The 24260-nt window shown below is 42.5% G+C and overlaps 1 long non-coding RNA gene across 2 annotated transcripts in view; it reads left to right on the plus strand.

Annotated features, from left to right (window-relative positions):
* The first annotated feature begins 5103 nt into the window (after positions 1-5103).
* LOC147339755 (uncharacterized) overlaps positions 5104-24260 on the plus strand; it is a 41732-nt gene continuing 22575 nt past the window's right edge. For both annotated transcript variants that reach the window (XR_015158558.1, XR_015158559.1), the window contains exons 1-2: positions 5104-5286; positions 6540-6651. This is a non-coding gene — a long non-coding RNA (uncharacterized LOC147339755). The remainder of the gene's footprint in view (positions 5287-6539; positions 6652-24260) is intronic.

A 24260-nucleotide genomic window follows, 5' to 3' on the forward strand; every position in this document is an offset into this window, starting at 1 on the left:
TCTAGGGATTGGCTATGCCTAAAACTCAAGAAAATATTCCACAGAAATCCCTTTTTGAGAGCTGAATGGCTGGCCATTTGATCTAATCATTCACATGTCTTCTTTCATGCATCATTGCCCAAGGCAGGCAAGGCTCCTTTCCTCACTCCACTGACTTTACACTTCACGGGAAGGTCAGGAGACCCAGGGCCATGCCTTCATACAACGTCCTTTATAGGCAAATGGGAAGTTGGCAGATCTTCAAACTTCTCTGACTCCCAAATTCTTCTGCATGGCAGGGCATGAGGAATAATGATATATGGATATTCTGATATAAGCCAAAAAGATTAACAAACAGTTTAGTGACAGCAAAAGTAATGTGAATTAAAAATAATGCAAACCATAGCCAGGTCGTCTTTACAAGTCTTCCTGTTCTGGAATTTCTTTGCGACATCAACCTTTATCCTTCTAAAAGGTCATAAAAAAGCATAAGTGGTAAAGTGCTTGACTGTTTTTCTATTGATTTGTACTTCTCTCATTCAGATTTACAACTTTCAGTGGAATGATTTAATAAGTCATTTTGGAGCTCTGCTTTGGCACAAGGTAAATTACACCAGCCTGCAGGTTCTATTTACTGTTCAATCTTCACTGTCGTAAAGGTGACTTTTGAGACAATTTCGGGTCGTCAGCCTCTATTAGTTACCCATTATTATCCACAAAATAATTTTGAGTGAGATGATTTGTGAGCTGTATAGAAACACACCTATTAGAGTCAGAGGATGAAGGCTGCTAAAACATGTTTGGGTAGTACAAAAACTGAAAACAAAAATGCTCTATTAGAGGGAAAACCTAGTAAGATTTTCTTTTCTTACATGATAATCCATTTTATCTTTTATATCTGTAGTTCATAAAACTTAACCAATCATAGCATTAAAACCCTGTTTTAATTTGGTGGTCTAGAAGAAGCCATAGTGTGGTAGACAGAATGAAGAATGTTTCTAAAACTTTACATACACCCCATCTCCGTTTCCCTAGCCCCTAAAATGTAAATTTGCAGTTTCTCTTATTACGAGGTAGGATCTAACATTTAATACTGTAAATCAACTGTACTTCAATTTTAAATCAATTTTCCTTCCCCCTTGAATTTGGTCTGGCTGTGTGTGTGTGTGCGTGTGTAAGACTGAGTAGATCTCAACGAGAGAGCTGTTTTCCTACATAGAAATCACCAACTAGTCTGGCTTGGGGATTTGCTTTGGCCAAGAAAATGTGCCAGAATTGATTCACTTCCCTTCTTTTCCTTAGATGTGGACAAGCCTGGGCTAACGTGCTGGATGATAAGAGACATGTTGCCTAGTTAGTCTCATCACTCAGCCAAAAGCCAGCCAATTGCTCAACATGTGAGTGAAACCATTTTAGACCAACCAACCAACCCCCAGCCTATACCAGCCCACCACAGATGCATAGACAAGTCAGTTAAAATCTGCCAAGCCCATCCTAGGTTAACAGAACCATCCAGTTGACCCATATATTATGGACTAAAAATAAATGCTTATTGTTTTAAGTCACTGTTTGGGGGTGGTCAAAAGTGAAAGAGGAGAGTGAAACAGTTGGCTTAAAGCTCAACATTCAGAAAACTAAGATCATGGCATCTGGTCCCATACGGGAAATAGATGGGGAAACAGTGGAAACAGTGGCTGACTTTATTTTTGGGGGCTCCAAAAATCACTGCAGATGGTGATTGCAGTCATGAAATTAAAAGACGCTTACTCCCTGGAAGGAAAGTTGTGACCAACCTAGATAGCATATTCAAAAGCAGGGACATTACTTTGCCAACAAAGGTCTGTCTAGTCAAGGCTATGGTTTTTCCTGTGGTCATGTATGGATGTGAGAGTTGGACTGTGAAGAAAGCTGAGTGCTGAAGAATTGATGATTTTGAACTGTGGTGTTGGAGAAGACTCTTGAGAATCCCTTGGACTGCAAAAAGGTCCAACCAGTCCATCCTAAGGGAGATCAGTCCTGGGTGTTCATTGGAAGGACTGATGCTGAAGCTGAAATTCCAATATTTTGGCTACCTCATGCAAAGAGTTGACTCATTGGAAAAGACCCTGATGCTGGGAGGGATTGGGGGCAAGAGGAGAAGGGGACGACAGAGGATGAGATGGCTGGATGGCATCACTGACTCGATGGACATGAGTTTGAGTGAACTCCGGGAGTTGGTGATGGACAGGGAGGCCTGGCATGCTGCGATTCATGGGGTCGCAAAGAGTCGGACACGACTGAGCGACTGAACTGAACTTGGTGGTGGTCAGTTATCCAGCAATAGCTAACATCGCAATGTGCCTATTCATTTTGCACACTCTGTATGGAACAGCTCAAAGTTCATTGCCTTGGCTGAAATTGCTGAAATTCTGGCATGTTTAGAAGCCATCAGCTAACCAAAGGAACGCATACGTGCTTTTGCTTCTAATCAGGTACCAAGTGAGAGAATGGACAAACACAGCAACGCACCCCAAGATCCCAGATCTTGTAGCTAGCACGACCTGGATTTTATTTTGTAAAAAATTTAAAGTTTGCAGAAAACTTGAGAATATAATAAAATATACTTTCACCATAAAATTGACTTTCTTTTGTAAGATTTGTTTCCAGCCACTGTTTGAAAAAGAACTAAAATATTTTGGATTTGGCTAAAATTCTTTTTTTTCACCATTACCTGGATCTCAATCCTTGACCCTTCTGAGTTTGGTGTAGTGTGGACAGATACTGTGCACATGAAACTCTCTGCTTTTATACTCTTCATCACATTTTAACATATAGATTCATATTTACATATATACATATACATACATGTATAAATATACATTTGTACCTATACAAAACTGCATCAGTCTGTTCTCACGTAGGCACACTGAGTTCTTTTAATTGCTGTATAAAAATCTGTCATGTGGATATGCTGTCCTGTATTAATTCCTTTACCACTGTTGGACATTCAGATTGTTTCCAAGCCCCCCTTTAACAGTGCTGCAAAGAACTAGCCCTTGTACAGAGTTCTTGTATTCAAATGCCAGTCCTTCTCTAGGTCATACAGCCAGAATTGTTGGATGTTCAGACACGTGGGTTTTTTATTTTCTAGAGTCTAAAGTTACCCCGTTAGACAGAGACTTGGCTTTACTAGAGTTCTGGGGTGTTAAATTTCAGGGAGGCTGTCCTGTGAGACATTTAAAACACAGGGAGCTAAAGAAAAGAAAATGGACGGAAATTTGAAGTCTCTTTGAAACTTTCTCCACGTTACCTTATCTCACATCGAGCCCTCCCCCACAACAGTGTTTTTAGGTGGTACTGGGGATTGTTCTTTGATGGGCTCATAGAAATTAGAAATAAAACCGTCACAGTGGTAAAAAGCACTCATTGGTTTCCAGAGCAAGTGTTATGGAAAGGAGCTGATTGGTCACCTGAAAAATATTTCAAATATTTCAAATTCAAACATTAGATAATTTCTGAGGAGCCATGGGTTCCTTAGTCTATAGGGCAAGCCAGTTCTTTGGTTTTCTCAGTTGAGAGGGAGGACAAATTTTAAAACCTGTTTTTTACCATCCTGAGACATGATATGGTAAATACACCATGGTACTGAAGAACTGATGCTTTTGAACTGTGTTGTTGAAGACTCTTGAGAGTCCCTTGGACTGCAAGGAGATCAAACCAGTCCATCCTAAAGGAAATCAGTCCTGAATATTAATTGGAAGGACTGATGCTGAAGCTGAAACTCCAATACTGTGGCCACCTGATGCGAAGAACTGACTCATTGGAAAAGACCCTGATGCTAGGCAGGAGCAGAAGGGGATGACAGAGGATGAGATGGCTGGATGGCATCACTGACTCAATGTACATGAGTTTGAGTAAACTCTGGGAGTTGATGCACAGGGAGGCCTGGCGTGCTACAGTCCGTGGGGTTGCAAAGAGTTGGACACGACTGAAGGACTGAACTGAACTAAACCATGGTACAATCAGGGTTAGGTCAAACAATATTCTCTCTGTAGCCAGGAGAAAATCAACAATACTCTTTGTTGCTTACGAAGTAAGTAGCTAAATGTTCTTAGTCACTGTCAAAAGTGCATCAGTCCACAAGAAGCCTATCCTCCCAATAAATACTCTTCTCAACAAATTGTGTGTGCCCTTTGTCCTTTGGGTTCAGTCCAGACCGGCAGATCATGACAGGATGATGTCAGCAGCACCCTAGTGCTTTCAATGTGTAACCATATCTGAGAGCTGCCTGAGGTTTTTTTGATTTATGCCAGGTTACATTATAGATGCTCTGTAATACAGCTGCTAGTTTAAAAGTCTTATAACTGGCAATAAGAAATGCAGGTTTGTACTAGAAGTAACAGAAATAATACTCCATCATGCATTTTGTATAGAAAAATGAGGAAAAGTAAAACTATTGGAAAGCTACATCTTTGTCCTTAAAACTTCCAAGCCATCACTCCTTGGCCTTTTGGCTAAGATCAAGTGTAAAACTTCCAAGTCAGAAGCTCACAAAATCATGATTAAAATAATAATGAAGTGAGGTCGCACAGAGTCGGCACGACTGAAGCGACTTAGCAGCAGCAGCAGCAAACTGCTTGCACCCAGAAATCACTCTAAAAGAAACATCTATATGTCTATTTTTGCTCACTCATGTCCAACTCTCTGTGACCCCCATGGACGGTAGTTCCCCCCAGGCTCCTCTGTCCATGAAATTGTCCAGGCAAGAAGAGTGCGGATCCAGGGGATCTTCCCAACCCAGGGATTGAACTCACGTGTCCTTCATTGCAGGCAGATTCTTACCCTGTGCACCACCAGGGAAGCTTGTTCTGCCCTTGAAGATGTTTGGAATCAAGGCTCTGATTTGGGAAATATCCAGCACATCTTGTACTCTTAAGGGAATTTTTATAAAGAGGTTTCAAGTGTTGCCAGTTTTTCAGTGATTATCTGGCAGTTTCAAATGCACCGCTTTCTGCTGTCCTCTGTTTTGCTGAAAATGGGGCTTGGCAAGCCGCATTTTTTCCTGTGCTGGCTTTGCTTCCTGTTTCCGCCAGTAGAGGGCACTGGAGAGGGAAGACAGAGAGGGGCGGGGCTTCGTCCTGCTGCGCTCACATTTCCCGTCTCAGACGCGAGGGCACCTCGTTCTGGCAGCCGCAGCGGGTTGTAGCCTCCGCCTTCTTTCGGCACTTTCCAGAAGCATCCTTGTTGGAGGTCCACCCTCCTTCAGAAGCCCCTTCTCAAACCCCTGGTCCCAGCAGCAGCCGAATAGCAGCGCTGTCTGCTCTACAGGTATCAACACGTTATACGCGTTTGGAAAGTTCTTGAAACATTTGCCAAATTGCTTTCCAGACGCATTTTTGTGATTTACACTCTCACTGGTTACGTGTGAAAATGCTTCTAGAAAGCCCGCTCCCGTGCATTTGTTAGCCTTAATTATCTTTGTCTTTTACCTGCAAGGACTTAAATATGTATTATCTGATGCTTTACAGGTAAAGTTTACGAAACCCAGTCCACATTTTCAAATTGTGCCTGCCTGTTTGTTTACATTTTCAGAGTTATTCTTCAGTAGTTGTCGTTAGGCCCATTTATTTTTATTTAGATTTTTGCTTTTTGATGGCACCTCGTGGCATGTGGGATCTTAGTTACCCTCCAAGGATAGAAGGTATGCCCGATGCAGTGGCAACGGGAGTTTCAATCGTTGGACCACCAGGGAAGTCTGCTGTTAGGCTCATTTTAACACTCATAATTTATTTTTGAGGCATTTTCCTCTCTTTAAAATTGATTTTATTTGTCAAAGTGACCACTTTTATGGGGGAGGGGGGATTCCCACAAGAAATTTGCAGTTAGATTGATCAATAAGGCTATGTTTTTCTTTTTCAATATATTTCTTTTTATGCTTAATTTTCTTCCTCCTACTTAGACTCAAAAATCATTTTCTAAAAATGCTAAGGTTATTATTTTTTTATTTTTTAAATTGGAGTAAAATTGCTTTACAGTGTTTTTTCTGCTGTACAACGAAGTGACTCACCTATATATATATATACACATGTATCCCCTCCCTCTGAAACTGCCCTTCCAGCAACCCCCCCCCCCCCCCCCCCCCCCCCCCCCCCCCCGCGCCCAGCCCTCTAGGTCATCACAGCTCAGAGCTGAGCACCCTGTGCTAATTATAGAGCAGTTTCTCATTAGCTATCTGTTTTACACATGGTCGTGTATGCATGTCAACGCTACTCTCTGTTTGTCCCACCCACCCTTCCCCTACTGTGTCGACATGTCCGTTCTCTAGTCTGTGTCTCTATTCTTGCCCTGCAGATAGGTTCATCTATATAAGGTTATTATTTTTTATTATTAAACCAACCCACCCCTATTTTTTTTAAATCACACGATACTAACATTTTTCAGCCCCCCAAATAAAACCAAGGCAAAAACTGAAAGGCAGAGACATATCAAAGCACAATTAAAAAGTAGGGGGAAAGATATCATCCATCCTCCCACCACTATAGCAGGTGCCACAGTCATGTTGGATTTTTTTTTCCTTCCAGCCTCCTCTTTGCTGCTGCTGCTGCTGCTGCTAAGTCGCTTCAGTTGTGTCCGACTCTGTGTGACCCCATGGACAGCAGCCCACCAGGCTCCACTGTCCCTGGGATTCTGCAGGTAAGAACACTGGAGTGGGTTGCCATTTCCTTCTCCAATGCATGAAAGTGAAGTCGCTCAGTCGTGTCCGACTCTTAGCGACCCCATGGACTGCAGCCCACCAGGGTCCTCAGTCCATGGGATTTTCCAGGCAAGAGTACTGGAGTGGGGTGCCATTGCCTTCTCCGCTCCTCTTTGAGGCAAGGGTATTTCAAAGGTTAGTTGAAGTCCTTCTGTTCTCTAAGTCATGCCTGACTCTTTGTGACCCCATGGACTGTAGCCCCCCAGGCTCCTCTGTCCATGGGATTTCCAAGGCAAGAATACTGGAATGGGTTACTATTTCCTTCTCCAGGGTATCTTCCTGACCCATGGATGGAACCAGAGTCTCCTGCATTGGCAGGTGGATTCTTGACCGCCGAGCCACCAGGGAAGCCCCTGTTCTATGATATTTAAATTATATTTGCTTAAACGCCCTTTTCCACACTCCCTGGGAAATCTAATCCCCTGCTCTACCTTTCTGTGACACCAGGTGGACTTTTCTTCTCACGTCTGTATCAGTTTATTCTCCATAGCCTTCCTCTTCTCAATTATTTTCTCTTTTTTTCTGGGAGGAGATATCAACTTTGATCCTTTTATCACTAGTCAATTACAAGTCACCTCTTATCAGCTGACTTATTCAACAGCTGTGGTTTTGGTTTCTGTGAAGTGTTTGTTTCTCCTGACCCATTTTCTGTTTAATAAGACAAGTAGAATGGGGGGAAAAATGTATTCTTCAAACGTGAGATTCTGAAACCCCTGATATAAGATGATGGATTAAAAAAAAATCTTTGCAACGTTAGGGTATGATTATATTTTATGTCTTATTGCTGTTGCCAGGTGATTTCACTCTTGCTTAGATAATTCTCCATGTCTTACTTGTAGTTTAGGAGAGACATTTTTCATCCAACCTGCTCACACGGCCATCTGAACAGAATGTTTCTTGTTTTGAAGATATTAAAAAAAAAAAAAAAAAACACATGATGGAGTTGGCTTGTTTTAGAATTCTTTCAAAGTAGCTTTAAGTTTTGAAATACCAAATGGGACATCAGAACAGTAAGTTGAGTGCTCTGATTGCTGTGTAATGACAAAGCTTGATGGTTTCAAACAACAGTATTCCTTCTCACCACTCTGCCCGTTACCTAGATTGTCACACGGTTCCCCATGGTGCTGGCTGGTGCTACCCCGTGACTGCCTTGAGCTGGGAGCTCAGGTGGGGCTGCAACCTCCCAGATGGCTTCACTCAAGTCTGGGGTGCCTGGTCAGTCTGGGGACTGGTGGCTCCTCTCCAGCAGGGGAGACACTTTGACATGGTGGCTCATGGTGCTGAGAACAAAGCAGAAACCACCGTGCATCTTCCACCACATTCTGCTGTCAAAGCAAGTCACAGGGCCACTCCAGATTCAGAGGGAGAAAAAACAAACTCCATGTCTTGGTGGAGAAAGCAAAATGCAACACAGCCAGGGGAGGACTGCTTGACGGCCCCATTTGCAGACTTTCTATCAAAACAATGTAAATCCCATGAATTATGTTCGGGTAAATGACACCCTAGATACTGAGATGTTACTTAGCTGGTATTTTTTTTTTTTTTTTTTGCACCTTGGGGACAGTGAGGATCAATAATGAAATGTCTAGTGCATCAGTCAGTGAAGGGCCAGATAGTAAACAATGTAGACTTTCTGGGCCATACAGTTACTGCTGCAACTGCTCAGCCTCCGCCATTAGAGAATGAAAGCCCCACAGACGACATAGACTTGACTGGATAGCCCTGGGTTCGAGTACAACCATCTTGACAAAAAGCAGGTGGTGGGTAGGATGTGTCCTGCAGGCTGTCTTGCTGCCCCTGGTCTAGAGAGATTCTGTAGTGCTTTTCCTGCTTTCTAAAGGACTTGAATTATCTAGGAAGGAGATTTCAGATTCTGATAATACCCACATAAACTACCTGAAACTAACTAAAGTAACACAATAACGAACAAGTGGCCAGTTTGTACTTGTTGTTTTATACCGTTAGCATCAGGCACCGTTTGTAGAATCTGTTTACGACTTGAGAGTGATACATGCTTTTCCTTACTTGATTACCATTGCCTTTTAGATTGTATAAAATCGCTTCATGTCTTCAGGGAAAGGGTATTTGATAATGTGAAATCCTGTTTGGTAAGCAGAAGGCAAACAGTGGGAGAGTTTCAGTTTTCAAAATACATTCAGTAGCTCTCTATCCTGTGACTCCAAATAGTTGAGTTCTTGGGCTTTCAAATAATGAAGCTAAAGGAAAGTCATGATTTCAAAACCCTCTTGCCCATTTTGTAGTGACTGATTTTTTTTTTTGACCTCTACAGTTTTCTGTAATCCCTCAATATCTCATATTTCATTCATGATGCATTACTGCTGTATGAGGTCATGGTTGGGTTTTCTCACATCCACACATGCCCATATGTGGGTAGGAATTGTGGAGAGTTTTTCATTAGTATGCACACCATTTTTTTTTTTTTTTGGTTTGTTTTTTGGGAGGGGGTTTTAGGGGAGGTTTGCATGCCATTTAAAAGCACAAGGGATTTCAGGGAAAGGAATTTCCTTCCTCAGCACCAAAGATACTCTTTTCATCTATTTTTATGTGTATACATTATATAAATCAGATATATCATTCTTCTCATTGCTACAATGACCTACATTAAAGCCAAAGGGAAGTATTTCCTTTTGAAATTAAAATAGGGAAGCAAAACACTATGCAGTCTGTTAAAAAGTAAATATTGCAACTGTTTTTCAAGCTGATCATATTGCCCTTTACAGCCATTTCATTCTAGGTCACAGTAGTTTATTCTCTACCTGTGTGTGAGACACCAGAACAGAAAAGCTCGTGCTGCCTTCTGGGCTCCCTTTTTTCAGCCTGTAAGAACTCAGGCGGGAACGCCGCCTTTCCTTATCTGGTCCTCACCGTTCCCCAGTGTGCCCCTGGATCAGACTGTCACACCCTCCCCCGGAGGTGTGTGCCTATTGTATGCAGGAAGGGGGTCGAGAAAACCCACACTTCACTGAAGAGCAGCTGTGATTAAGTACCCACACTTCACTGGAGAGCAGCTGTGACTAAGTGTCTGTTTTGTAAGTGTGATGGAATCCCTTTAGCTTCTCCCACGGATCCTTCATTGCTTGATTAGAATAGCATTGGGCATGGTGTGGCTTCGCACAGACCACACGAGCGAGAAGTGCTGTAGGTTGAAAATTTCAGCATGGCTAGGATAGCAGTTAGTTGTTGCCTCCTCCTCCTGCCACAGAAAGTTCCTTCTCAGCTCGTGCAGCCACCACGAATCTCTCCAGGAACTGTCTCAGAAATGAAAGAAAAATAAATAGAATTCATTCCTCACACCTTTTGTCTGGAAGTGGATTTTGCCTTCCTCTTTGGCTCTTTCGGATTGGTGCTTCCTACATATTATCTTTTCATTTCCTGATTTTTTTTCCCTTCAGTTCCAGAGCACTCAGCCTGAAGGTGGGCTCCACCTCTCTGATTGCTGAGATCAGGCTTCTAGAACCCAGCCTAGAGCCTGGATCTCTGGGAGGGGCTGTTTCTCTTTTCTACTTCCTTAAGGAAAATCAGTCCACGGTGATGCACAGACCTTATTCTATTTCATCCACCAGCCAGCTGACTGGCACTTTTTTTAGCCATATGAAGTTACCATGCATTGGGTTAGTTTCTCTAAGCTTCCTTTTGAAACCATCTTCTTTGATTCTTGTCCTATTTCCTTTTCAACCATCTGTTGAAGTATCTTCTTCAGAGAGACTGAAATTGAGACATTAAATATGCTTGTGAGGCTGATGGCTGATATTGGCGATTCAAGACTTGAGAGAGGAATCAAGGATCCCCTATGAAACAGAAAAGCCCTCTTCCTATATTTTCTAAAAGGCACAGAATAGTTTGAAAGAGCCAGTAATGAGTTTTTTTGAAGACTTGGAAATGACAGTTATTTCATTTCAATTTCCTAGATTACTGTGGAAATTGCCACCTCATGAGGATGTGGACCTTGACAGGGGAAAATGAACACGCTACAATTGGCTGTCCACTTTTTAGCCTAATTGCCTTCATAGACACATATAGAGGCATTCCGTGGACACCTCTCAGTGTATGTTGTTGAGAAGTTACTCTTCCAGTACACTGTTCAACACTTCCAAACTGATGATTTCATCTTTAGCATCTCATTGTAAACAGTAATCTTAAGGGTATTCTTTTCCTAAGGATAGTTTCCTGTTTCCCCCATCTCCTGTATCTAAATGAACCAAATCAAATCTTTTCCAGGGACACACCACAGAAGTAGTGTGCTATCAGGATATTCAAAAAGAGCGATATAATGCATACTGTTTTCAGTGTTGATGACTAAATTGTGTATTTCGATCAAGTCAGCCGAAGAGAATCTGAGCAGATTTTAATCATCTTAAAACAGGGAGTTATTTTTTTTTAAAATGAAACAGTAAAGAATAGCATTGTTTAAGGCAGCATTACAGAAATAATACAGAGTCATTTGTGGCAATCACATAGGTTTTGCTGAAGATTTGCTAAATCGTGGCTTGGCCTCCTGTCAGCTTGAGTAACATCACATGCTTTCAGGGTGCATGGCTCCTATTGGCCTTCATGATGGGCAGGTTGACAAAGAACTGATGCCTGGGCCCCTCTGATGTGGCACCATTTTTCATAGTTGGTTGTTCTGTAGCTAATTTGTCAACATGGAGTCTGCTCTGCATCGCATTAAATTGAATGGTCTACCTGGGCATTCATTGCTACATGATTCTGTAATACTCATTTTGCATTGGTATAACAAGGACAATCTTTCCACATAGGACTCCAACATAAATATATGTTTTCACAGTACCTCTTGGACAAAGGAAGAGAAAATTTGTCCAATGATATATATTTTATGTTTTATAACAGAAAAGGATGGTATAATGATTTTTTCAGCTCAAATTAAAATTGCAAAGTAAGTACTTCTAAAAAATTTGGCTTACATCTAGGACAGTCGTGTATAAAATGTTTATTTTTAAGCGTTTTGTTATGGGAAATGTTAAACATATACAAAACTTGACCCTGTAAAGTACTGAGCCCCCAGGTATGATCATCGGCTTCAACCATTATCAATTAATAGCCGATCTTTTTTATCCATACTTTTACCCACTTCTTGTACTGCTGTTAAAGTTTTTGAAGTAAATTCCAGATATCACACCATGTAAAAATACCATGACAAATGGAAGCATTTAAAAATGTTGGACAAAATAAAGTATAAACAGGTACTAGGTAGTAACAGCTATTATGTCAACATAAAGCAAGAAATGGAGTGAGGTCCTGCATTTAAATATCAACCTGATGGCGGAAAACCAGACTTTTCCAAAATAACAAATTAGGTATAATTTGAGAGCCAGTCAAATTGAAATGTTCTAGTTGGTTAATAAATATTTTGTTTGTATACATGTTTACATATGTATAGAAAAAAACATGTAAATCACTGAAATTTTAACCCTGGTTGCTCAGAGTAGGGAGACTTTCATTTGCTTTTTTGGTGTTTCTTGTTTTACGTATTTCTTGGAGTTAGATTTATTGCTTCAGGAATAATTGTGGAAGTATTAAAAATTATTTTGACGACATGCAAGCTATTGTACAAAGTGCCAGACAGAGGCAAAAAGGTCATAGTAGATTATGTCTTGTTCTCAATTCGTCATTTCTTTGAGTCAGTTAGATCTGTACTCATAGAAAGCCAGCAGGGCAGGCATTTTTGCATTTTGCTCCCTCCTTTGCCCCCCCTTCCTCACATTTCCTATGAGGGCCACCCCACTTCCTCACTGCCAGTCCCCTGTGGCTTGTGGCTTGTATGTGAGGTGAGTGAGTTCCTCTCCAGCTCCAAGGTTGGGCAAAGTACATAGACTGGCCAGTCAGCTCCTCACAGACTCTTGGCCATCATGGTGCTTGGTTGAGGAGGAACATGTGAACAAGGCAAGCCAGTCCAGTAAGACCTTGAGTGGAGTAGACACAGGGAAGATGTAAGTGTGGGCAGTTACTCAAAAATTTAAACACAGAGGTACCATGGGACTCAACAATTCTACTTCTAGGTATCTACCCAAAAGAAAAACATATGTCCATACAAAAACTTGTGCACAAATGTTCATAGCAGCATTATTCATAATGGTCCCAAAGTGTAAACGGTGCAAATGCCCATCAGTTGAAAAAGAGATGAACAGATGTGGTCTATACACACAATGGAGTATTATTTAGCCATGAAAAGTATCAAAGTGCTCATACATGCTACAATGTGCCTGAACCTTGAAAACATCATACTGTGTGAAAGAAGCCAGTCACAAAAGAATGTATAGATTCTATGATTTCATCTATAAGAAATACCCAGAATAGGTAAGTCCATAAAGACAGAAAATAGATTTAATAGTTGCCTAGGGTAAGGGGGAGGGCATGTGTGAAGGGGTTGGGCTCTGGGAAGGGACTGCTAATGGATATGGGATTTCTTTATGGGGGTGACGGAATTGTTCTAGAATTAGTGGTCATAGTTGCATAACTTTGTGAATATACTAAAAACCACAGAATTGTGTGCTTTAAATGGGTGCATTTTATGATATGTGAATTCTGTCTCAGTCTAAATAATGCTGTGGAAATAAGAATATTGAATCACACCAAAAGAAAGTAAATGGATCTACTTTGTCACTAAAAGCTTGAAGAGTTAGGGCAGGAATATTAATCATGAAGGTAAGATGGTGATATCTTTTGACAACGTCTGTTACAAAATTAAAGCAAAGAAGATAAGAGCATTTATTTGGTGTCTTCTACCCAAGTCAAACTTCAGATTATCTGACTCAATCATTTGTAAATTAATTAATGAGTTTTATTTTGCCCGCCCGGGGTCTTCACTGCTTCGCACTGGCTGTGTGTACTTGTGGGAGCAGGGTCTGCTCTCTAGTTGTGGCGCTCAGGCTTCTCCTTGGGGTGGCCTCTCTCGTTGCAGAGCGTGGGTGTGTGGGCTTCAGCTGTTTTGGCCGGTGGGCTCAGTAGTTGTGGCTTGCAGGCTTAGCTGTCCTGCAGCATGTGGAATCGTCCCAGACCAGGGATCGAACCCGTGTCTCCTGAATTGGCAGGAGGATTCCTTACCACTGAGCCACCAGGGAAGCCCCAGCCCTGAATTCTTGACCCCTAGAAACAATTTTGTTTTCAGGCACCAGGTCCTGGGGTAATTTGTTACTCAGCAAAGGTAACTAGTTGGGTGTTATTCTAATCTAATCCTTTCATTCAGTCTTCATTTATTACCTAGAATACTTCTGTAAAGTGAAACTTTCCTTCAGTGACTATTTAATTACTCTGCAGTATTGTTGGTGGGCTTTCCAGGTGACTCAGTGGTAAAGAACCGGCCTGCCAGTGCAGGAGACTTGGATTTCATCCCTGAGTTGGGAAGATCCCCTGGAGGAGGCAATGGCAACCCACTCCAGTATTCTTGCCTGGAGAATTCCACAGACAGAGGATCCTGGTGGGCTACCGTCCATGGGGTTGCAAGAGTCGAACACAACTTAGCAACTACACCACCACCACCACCACTGTTGGTATAGGGAATAATAGTTATTCTTTTAGTTCAAAAGTATGATCATACCACATATATGCTTTTGTACATATGGATATAATTATACATGTTCACATATGTGTATATATATTTGTAGATGGATAAATAGATTGATAGATAAATGTAAAGAATTTAGAGAATTTTCTTATATTTTTTACAGGTTGTCCTAAACATCCTATGATACTGGTGGTGTAATAGTCCACTGAGTTTATTTAACCATTCCACTTTATTGGAAACTTGATTTGTTTCCAGTGTGACTGCTGATAGCCTATCAATTGAAAATATGTTTGTTAAAATTATGTTGTTAGATCAGATTCTTAGAAATACAACTGCCGAATCCCAAATCAATGGCATTTTTAAGATCTGATCCATTTTTCTAAATGACTTGCCAAAAAGAAAATAGAATTTCTACTGGCTCCAGCAAAATCTGTGTGGCCATTTCACTGTGTTCCTGTCAGGGATCTGTGTCATTTATCCATTCAGTATCCCTACAGCAAATGCTTGCCACGTACCAGGCACCGTTCATAAAACAAACAAAGGAACACAAACTCAATTTCTTAATTTTGATCCAACAGTACCACACATATTTTGTTTGAAATTCTTGATATCTGCTATTAAAATATCTCGATACCACTTCGGTTTTTACCCTCTAAGCCAGGCAGGGGTTTATTTGTGTCCACTCACCACTGTCATCGTTACCCACTAAGCCTCTCACATGCTGTCTTCATCCTTTCCCTGTTCCACTTCTCTTCTCTCCTGTAGGCTGTGAAGCCAGATAACCACCCTTGTTAGGACAGTCAATTAAATGAGGTGACTTTGATTCATGTACTGCCACGTACCAGTCTCACAAATGAAAGTATAAATCCTTTTTTAGGCCACCTTTTATTTAGCTCGATTTATTATTTCTCACAAAAATAGCTTTCCCTGAGAGTCCTGGAGGGAAAGCAACCTTGTCAAGCATGCAACAAGACATTTTCTAAGAGACTCTTTCATAACAGAGACTAGTATCTGCTAACCTGAAGAGACACAAACTGCTTTCTCTTTCAGCAACATTTAGTGTGAGAAAATGAAAGCAGAGATTAGCTTTCCTTTAAAACCAGCATCTCATAGATTACACCTTTGAAGGAATGGGTGGTTAATTCCAGACCACATCACCAAGTAGATTGGTTTCTTTTGAGGGGCTGCCATGTGCTTGGTTTCCCACTCATTTTATTTTATTTTAAATGTAGAGGATCTTTTTTAAAAAAAGTCTTTATTGAAGTTGTTACAGTATTGCTTCTGTTGTTTTTGTTCCAGTTTTGGGGCAGAAAGGTATGTGGGGATCTTAGCTCCCTGTCTGGGAATCGAACCTGTACCTCCTGTATGGAAGGCAAAGTCTTAACTACTGGATTGCCAGAGAAGTCCCCATGTTCATTTTACATGGTAACTATCCCCTCCTCCATTCTAAGGGAAAGGAAAAAAATTGATAAAGTCCAAGAAGTAGAAATAAAAAAATATCCATTGCCTACAGCCCCACCACTCAGACAGAGATCAGCAGCAATATCTCAGCCTATATCTATGGCTGCCTCTGGGCCATTCCTCAAGATGTGGGATTAACTGGATGTTACATAGTATGGGATAAGGAGTATGTCCTATAGGGAAAGGGCAGATTTATCAAGCCAGGGTTGACAAGAGGTGTGAGCACCCCATCCTCCCAATAGAAAGGAGTCTGGCTTTTTGCTGCATATGCATCGGGGGTCCACGTCCTAGCAGAATCACCTTGCCCCTTGTAAGTTTGCCTTCTTATAAGAGAGCCTGAGAGCAACCATGTCAAAGGTGGAATAATCCAAAGGTTGGCACTCAGAAGTCTAGATATGGGTGTCCAATGTTTGCAGGACTTGTCCAGAAATGTCAACTACACAAGACCCAAGGCCTTCAGAGTCCCTGGGGACTTATGGCCCCTTTTGTCTCAGGAAGGGCATCAGTGGACCTAGAGGGAGCTATGTTCAGGTGAGGCCCCTTTCACTGGAGAAAGAGTGTAAGAGGCATGCTGCTTCTTACATGAAGCATGAGCGCAGCCTGATTTTAGTCCAGGTGATCCAGCTGGGGGTGGGGCTAGGGTCCCAGGCCACTCTTTTATCCTAATTTCCTTTTAACTGGTTGTGTGTGTGTGTGTAGGGTTTCCCAGGTGGCACTAGTGGTAAAGAACCTGCCTGCCAGTGCATGAGACATAAGAGAGGTGGGTTCGATCCCTGGGTCATGAAGATCCCCTGGAGGAGGGCATGGCAACCCACTCCAGTATTCTTGCCTGGGGAATCCCATGCACAGAGGAGCCTGTTGGGCTACAGTCCATGCGGGTGCAAAGAGTTGGACACGACTGAGCAACTTAGCATGCACACACACGTGTGTGTATGTACATGTCTATTATTGCTCTCTCTCTACACACATACTCACACACACAAGAACACACACACACATTCTACACAGTTTCCCAAATGAATTCTAGCTATTAATACTTTCATACAGAGAACTACCTCCATGGCTTTAAGGTGGCCCATCAGTTCTGCTTTATTTTAAGTAGGTTCTTGATTTGAAGTGGTTCTACTAATGCCATATTCTTATTTTTTCAACTAAAACAGCAAATACTCACCTGGAAGTTTAAAAGTTTTTGTGTGTTTCTGAAAGGTGTACCTTTCCAGGGATAGATAGTTCCAGTGAATCCGGCCGAACATTCTACTCATTTCTACTTTTTTTGTCAGGTCTGGCTGCTTCTCAGCTCTGGGGCATAAATATGAGAGAGGGTAAGGTCCAGGCGGGGACTCCGGCATTTACATCAGCTTATGTCAACACTGGGAGTTTTTCCACCGAAAAGTAGGGGGTAATTATAAAACCATTCTCTGATTTCTGTTTAATCCCTCACAGAGGGAACAAAGCAGGGCTGAATTATCTGGCAGGAGATTGTAGAAATTTAGAGGCAAGGTCAAGGAGCAAATCTTGGCTAAGTGCCCTGTGAAATGTCTGCCTGTGTGATCTGGCTGGAGGCTTGTGCCAAAAGGATACAGGAGGGGGAGGAGGGCTGGTGTTGTCCTTCCTGTGGACCAGAGCCTTGAGCAGTCGTGCTCACTTAAGCCTCCCAGCAGTGCCTGGGGGGACCTGAGTCCCCGCTGAGCTGACCAGAGACAGAGACACAGAGACAAGTAACAGGCCACCAAGAAGGCAAAGGCAGGGATCTGAACCCAGATCTGTCTTCTAGAGGCCATGTATCTCCCACGACTGGGGCGGATGATGCCTTCGTGGGCCCCATCTTCCACCAATATGTAGTAAAAATTGTATTTTACTACAGTTTTCCCAGAGGCCGCTAGTGGTAAAGAACCTGCCTGCCAATACCAGAGATGTAAGAGATATGGGTTCAATTCCTCAGTCGGGAAGGTCCCCTGGAGAAGGAAATGGCAATCCACTGCAGTATTCTTGCCTGGAGAATCCCCATGGACAGAGGAGCCTGTCAGGCTGCGATCCATGGGATCACACAGAGTTGGACATGACAGAAGCGACTTAGCACTCACACACTCTTTGGCTTAAAGACATATCTAATCCAGGCTGCAGTCATTTTTGTACGTTATTATTATACTACTTTTTTCTTCTGATTTGAAAAGAAATGAAAATGCAAATAATGTGTGTGGGCCTCTAGACATACTGTGAGCTCTGGACCCCGGGTTTATTGTGTCCAGCGGAGAAGGTGGCCTGGTCCCTCTACCACGATTCTTCCTTCAGTGTCTTTATTTTCTAGGAGAAGTGAAGTTAAAGGAAGCCAGAGCTCTGGGGTTAAGAGAAGGGGGATTTGTCACAGAAAGAGAGAGTATCTGGCACTGAGCCGGGTTTGAAAGTCACTGTGATCCATCATTTTTCAGAATCTTTCATTTTTGCTGGAACCCTTTGTTGTAAAAAGACGTGTATGATCTGTAGCATTGCTACAGCAAGCCTCTGTTTCTCTGGTTCTGCATCCGCAGATTCAATCAACCATGGGTCGAAAATATTCTGGAAAAAAAATGTCTAAAGAGTTCCCAAAAGGAAAACTTGAATTTGCCATGCACTGGTGGCTATTTACATTACATTGTATTTATACCTATTTATGTAGCATTTGGGGCTTCCTAGGTGGCACAATGGTAAAGAATTCACCCACTAATGCAGGAGGTGCAGGAGATTTGGACTCGATCCCTGGGTCAGAAAGATCCCCTGGAGAAGGAAATGGCAACCCACTCCAGTATTCTTGCCTGGGAAATCCCATGGACAGAGGAGCCTGATGGGCTACAGTCCATGGGGTCGCAAAGAGTCAGACACAACTGAGCAACTGAGCACATAGCATTTACATTGTGTTAGGTATTATACATAGTCTAGAGCTGATTTTATGTAGGTATACAGGAGGATCGGAAAAGGCAATGGCACCCCACTCCAGTACTCTTGCCTGGAAAATCCCATGGACGGAGGGCCTGGTAGGCTACAGTCCATGAGGTCGCTAAGAGTTGGACACAACTGAGCGACTTCACTTTCACGCATTGGAGAAGGAAATGGCAACCCACTCCAGTGTTCTTGCCTGGAGAATTCCAGGGACGGGGGAGCATGGTGGGCTGCCGTCTATGGGGTCGCACAGAGGCGGACACGACTGAAGCGACTTAGCAGCAGCAGCATACAGGAGGATGTGTGTAGGCTTAGGCAAATACCACACAATTTTATATAAGAGTCTTGAGCATCCTTGGATTTTGGTGTCTGAGGAGGGTCTTGGAACCAGCCTCCTGTGGATATGGAGAGACAACTGTATATAAAATTGGTCAAAGTGGACAAGTGCTGGCACTCTCATTCCCAAACGCCCTGCCATTCTGAAGGGCTCTTGAGGGACGTTTACTGACCCTGAATGTGCTTTGAAACAAGTTGAACCTCACCTCTTTCCCGGGGGAGTTCAGTGAGACTCAGAGAAGGTGAGCTGCTCACGGTTTCTCAGCAGTTCAATAGCATTTGGACCCAGGCCTGGGAATCTAGATTGTGAGCCTGGGGTATTTCACTAGCTTCCTCCTTCTGATTTCATTAGCCTGCCTGGTACACAGCCTAATCCAGTTTTGACTTCTCTAAACATGATTCAGCTAGAAGGCAAGAGAATATAAGGATTGATTAATGCTGAAAATGAATGAAAGAACAAATGGGGAAGACATTCCAACACCAGGAGAGGATTGGGGTTTTTTGGCAGAGTGTCCTTTGGGCTTGAAGCTTAGGCCATCAGGGCCTTCTCATCCTCCCTGTGATGGGTTCAGTTGTCCCTGTGAAATTTGTTCCTGGATACCTTGAGAATAATAAAGAGGCTGGAGAGGAAGATACTTCATCTGGGGAAGGGTAGAAGATTCTAGAATGTTTTACAGACTTCCACAGATCCCTCTGTCTCACTGTTCTGTCAGTGCCATTTCTGCTCTGGATTTCATTCTCTTCTACATCTAGAAGCTTCTCAAGAGAAAGTGAGGTGTGAGCTTCAGAAAAAAATAGGTTCAAATCCTAGCTCTGCTGATGGGCACTGTATGTAATCCCTGGACATTTCCTTTGTTTCTTCTCTACAGTCGAAAACAATGATGCTGAATATCTCACGTTATTGCTTGGAAGACTTTGTGATAATATCTGAAATAGCACTGAGTAGTCTCTCTCCTGGATACATGTCTCAGGGAAATTCTCACACAGATATAGAAGAAACATTTCCTAAGGTGTTTGTCATGACATTTGTACTAGTGAAGTGTTACAAACGCCACCACTGGTGGGAGTGGGGGAGGCTATTAGTTAACTGTGGTGAAAGCATACTCTGGAATATTTCTTAGCATGCCTCTCTCTTTTCTTAGAGAAAGAGCATACTGGATTCACACACAGCAGTGTGGGTGGATCTTGAGAACAGTGCTGTGTGCAATCAGAAAGATAAGGCTGTGGGTTTAGAGCCCAATGCCAAGCACGTAACATCAAACACATGTACACAGCACCATGACAGTTCCAAGGCACCATCAAAAGACCAAAAAAGTGGGTGAGGGCCCAATTCCTGGGAATCTGCACCCCATCCCCAAAACGGCTGGAACAATCCTCCCACTCATTGCCATCCCGTAACAGCTAACCACGTCTCGTTTTGAGGCTGCTGCACTCGCCCTCTGTGATGGCCCACACTCTGTCTTTGGAGTGTATTTCACTCTGAATAAATCCACTTCTTACCTGAAAAAAAAAACCAAAAAAAAAACAAAAAACACATGCACAAACACACCCCTAAGGGCTATCCAAGGTCATATACAAATAAAAGATACACATCAAGTATGTTAGAGTGGTTGAGTTGGGGAATAGGGATAGAAAATAAAGAAAATCAGGCCTTGTAGAGTCCAGTGATGAGAATGTGCCATAAACCAGGAACTCTGACTGATTCTGCATCTGAGATGCTAAAATAAAATGACCTAGTCATTAAGCCATTAGCAGGTCACATAGTCAGCCTGATTATACCTAAGTGTGGAGCAGAATTTCTCAATCTCAGCACGAGTGACATTTTGGGCTGGATCATTCTTTGTCATGGGGTGCTGGCTTATGCATCGCAGGACACTGAGCAGCATTCTTGGCCTCCAACAACTAGATGCCAGTAGCATCCTATCCCAAGTTGTGTCAAAATATCTCCAGACATTGCCCAAGACCCTAGGGGTACAGAGTCAGCCCTGCTGGAGAACCACTGACTTACAGAGTAGTGATCGAGAAACTGAGGCTATGCTACCAGAAGAACGGTCTTGCTGATGTGTGCTGGCTGAAGTTAGAGGTAAAAAAAAAAAAAAAAAAAAAAAACCTGTATTTGGTATGAGAAAGTTATGTTCAGGCAGAGAAGCAAAGAAATAAGTAGGAAGAACAAATTACCAACAACAATTGGACCTCTGTATCACTAATAGAGTTCCCTTCTGAGGGCACTGGCCATGGGAAGGGAACTCTATTAGTGGTGGAGTGGATTCTTTACAGCTGAGCCACCAGGATGTATATACACACTCACATATACGATTCTCCGTTCACTTAGTCATAAGACGATAGTATCCTGAATATCCTTACTTCTTCCCTGTTGGTTCTGAGTGTGGTGAATTATTATACTTTTCTTTTTGAGTCATCTTCTAAACAGGTAGTCCATAATTTGACAGAGTAAAAGGTTATTAATTCTTCAGGAGAAACATGGAAACTTTCTATCATATAGCAGGTGTTCAATAAATACTGACTAGACAATATCTCCTGTGATATTGTCTGCTCTGTGGTATACATTTTAATGCATCCTTGTGTACCTTGTATTCTGTCACTTGTAATTTATGTCCCCTTGGAAAAGTATCTCTTCAGTGTAAATATATTATTAGCATCCCTTGAAAACATCTGTTTTGTAAACATCCCATCAGTTCTATTTCCACAATGTGGTGATGATGAAATTGGAAGATATTGGGAGAGGTAAAGGAAAGGGGAATGAGGATGTTACAGCTTTCTAAAGCTCTGGCTGGTGTTAATTGAAAATGAAGGCACTTTTATTCCCCTTGTCATTTTGATGTATCTCCGAATTTTTGTAAACGGATTTCCTTTTAAGCTTCAGAGACTACAAGCTATGCAGTATTCCACCTCAGCTGCTGTAATTGATTAGCCACATCTTCCATTTTAACGGTGCAGTGGCCAGGGTAAAAAATAATAGATGATAGTTCCAGGCTTCTAAATTGAACTTCAGTCTTGAATTTCAGCCTAGGACAAAAGAGTTTCCTGAGAGGGTCTAAGTTTCTCTTTGACCTCAGCGTTTTCAAGTGTGATGCATACTTAATTTTGCAGAAACTGTTCTTTTCACTTCAGTCTATAAAGATGTGCTTCTTGGGTTTTGCTATAAACTAAGGCTAGTTCCTACACTCAGCTAGGTAGAAAACCAAAACAGAACCTCTTTTAGGCAGTAAATTTGTTCAGAGTCAATACATGGATCTGAAGGAAAGTACTTTTCTCAGATAACAGAAAAGCTCATCATTTTCCCAATCCAGCCCTTTATTTATGAAAATGTATTAGTATTAGTATCCCATAAATGTGGCTATGTGTATGTAGCATTATAGCATTTAAAGAAAATTCCCATTCAGATATATACCTCAAAACACCAGACTGAGAAAAGGATTTCCATATATCAAAATTCCAGTTTGAGCTGCCTGCCTAAAGTTTGACATAGTTCAGTTCAGTTGCTCAGTCATGTCTGACTCTTTGCGACCCCATGGACTTCAGCACACCAGGCTTCCCTGTCCATCACCACCTCCCAGAGTCTACTCAAACTCATGTCCATTGAGTCGGTGATGCCATCCAACCATCTTATCCTCTGTTGTCCCCCTCTCCTCCCGCCTTCAATCTTGCCCAGCATCAGGGTCTTTTCCAATGACTCAGTTCTTTGCCTTAGGTGGCCAAAGTATTGGAGTGAACGGTATGAAAAGGCAAGAAGTTTTACATACGGTAGGAATTTTTTCAACTACATTTACAAAATAGGAAAATTGTTAAATTGGAGATAGTATAAACTTGCTATTCTTTGAGTACTTTAAACTGTTCTCAAATAGAAGCTTTCCCACCAACATATTACCACTTGTAATCATTCTTCAGCCTCCATTCAGAGTGATCAGTGGTAGTGAAGTGATGGCCCCATACCTGGATCTAGGGTTGGCCCTGTACCTGGGCCAGGGTTTGGAATCTGCAGGGCATAACATGGGATGCTGAGAGGCAGGTGGCCTATTAAGGTCCAAGCCAATAGGGAAGCAGCTGAGGGTCAAACTCCTCAAACAGCAGGCAGGGCCAGAGGGTTAGAGGTGGACCAGGCAGATGTCAAGACTTCACAGTTCAGAGCCCAGTAGGGATTAAATCAGAGGTTTGGGACAAAGTAGAATGGAGGAACCATTGTGAAAATAGCCCCTTGCATGCTCTCAAATTGTCCCCCAGCCCAAGTTCATAGACATCTGCCGTAGTTGTAGGGAGTTTCTCCTGCTGCTGTTTAGTTGCTTCAGTCGTGTCTGACTCTTTGTGACCCCGTGGACTGCACCCCGCCAGGCTTCTCTGTCCATGGGATTCTCCAGGCAAGAATACTGGAGTGGGGTGCCATTGCCTTCTCCAGGAGATCTTCCTGACCCAGGGATCAAACCCCCATTTCCTGCTTGGCAGGCGGATTCTTTACCACTGAGCCACCTGGGAAACCCAATCGTAGGGAGAGTGGACTGGAAATATGAGTCTTTTTTATGTAATGGAGAGCACCCATGTGCTTCTGGAAGACAAGGAGTTCTACTTGGATTGCCTGAGGTGGGGGGTCACTGGAGAGGCTTAGGGGGCCACGGAGCCAACAGCATTTTCAGAGAGGATGACAGCCACCTGGACACAGCCCCACAGCAGGCTCCTGAGATCCACACAGCTGTCATGATAGAACACAGACATGAGATGACGTGACATACCGGACCCAGTGAAACTACACTGATGAGGACAGGTGAGCTGCAAAGAAGGAATGCTGTTAGCTCTTCCGTAGGTGACCTCGTACCTGTATGCTGTCCATGCTGTCATGGCCCACTTTAGCAAAGAGCAGAGGATTCAATTATTACATTCTGCCTCTTTTATAGAAGCTAAACATTAGTAAAACCATGGTAGAGCAGTTGCTGTAATATCTTAGGATATTGCTCTATCTGGAGCCTTTGAAAACAGTCTAACTTACTTTTTAAAATCGTGACTGTCCTATGTAGATTCTGGAAATTTTCTTATGCATGGGGAAAGCAGGGAAGCAACAATTACCCATGAAGAAGAAATTTCTAATAACGTATAGGCAGTAAAAGGTAAAGGTCAAGGTCTTCAGTGCACAGTTCAGGGAGTTTTTACAGAGGAATATGTCCATGTATTCCTTCCCAGGTGGTGCAATGTTAAAGAACCTGCCTGCCAATACAGGAGGCGCAAGAGACACAGGTTGGATCTCTGGGTTGGGAAGATCCCCTGGAGAAGGAAATGACAACC

This window comes from Bos grunniens, chromosome X (assembly GCF_055505025.1).
Source record: "Bos grunniens cultivar Pamir isolate PY7600 chromosome X, Bosgru_T2T1.0, whole genome shotgun sequence".
NCBI classification, from domain to species: domain Eukaryota; kingdom Metazoa; phylum Chordata; class Mammalia; order Artiodactyla; family Bovidae; genus Bos; species Bos grunniens.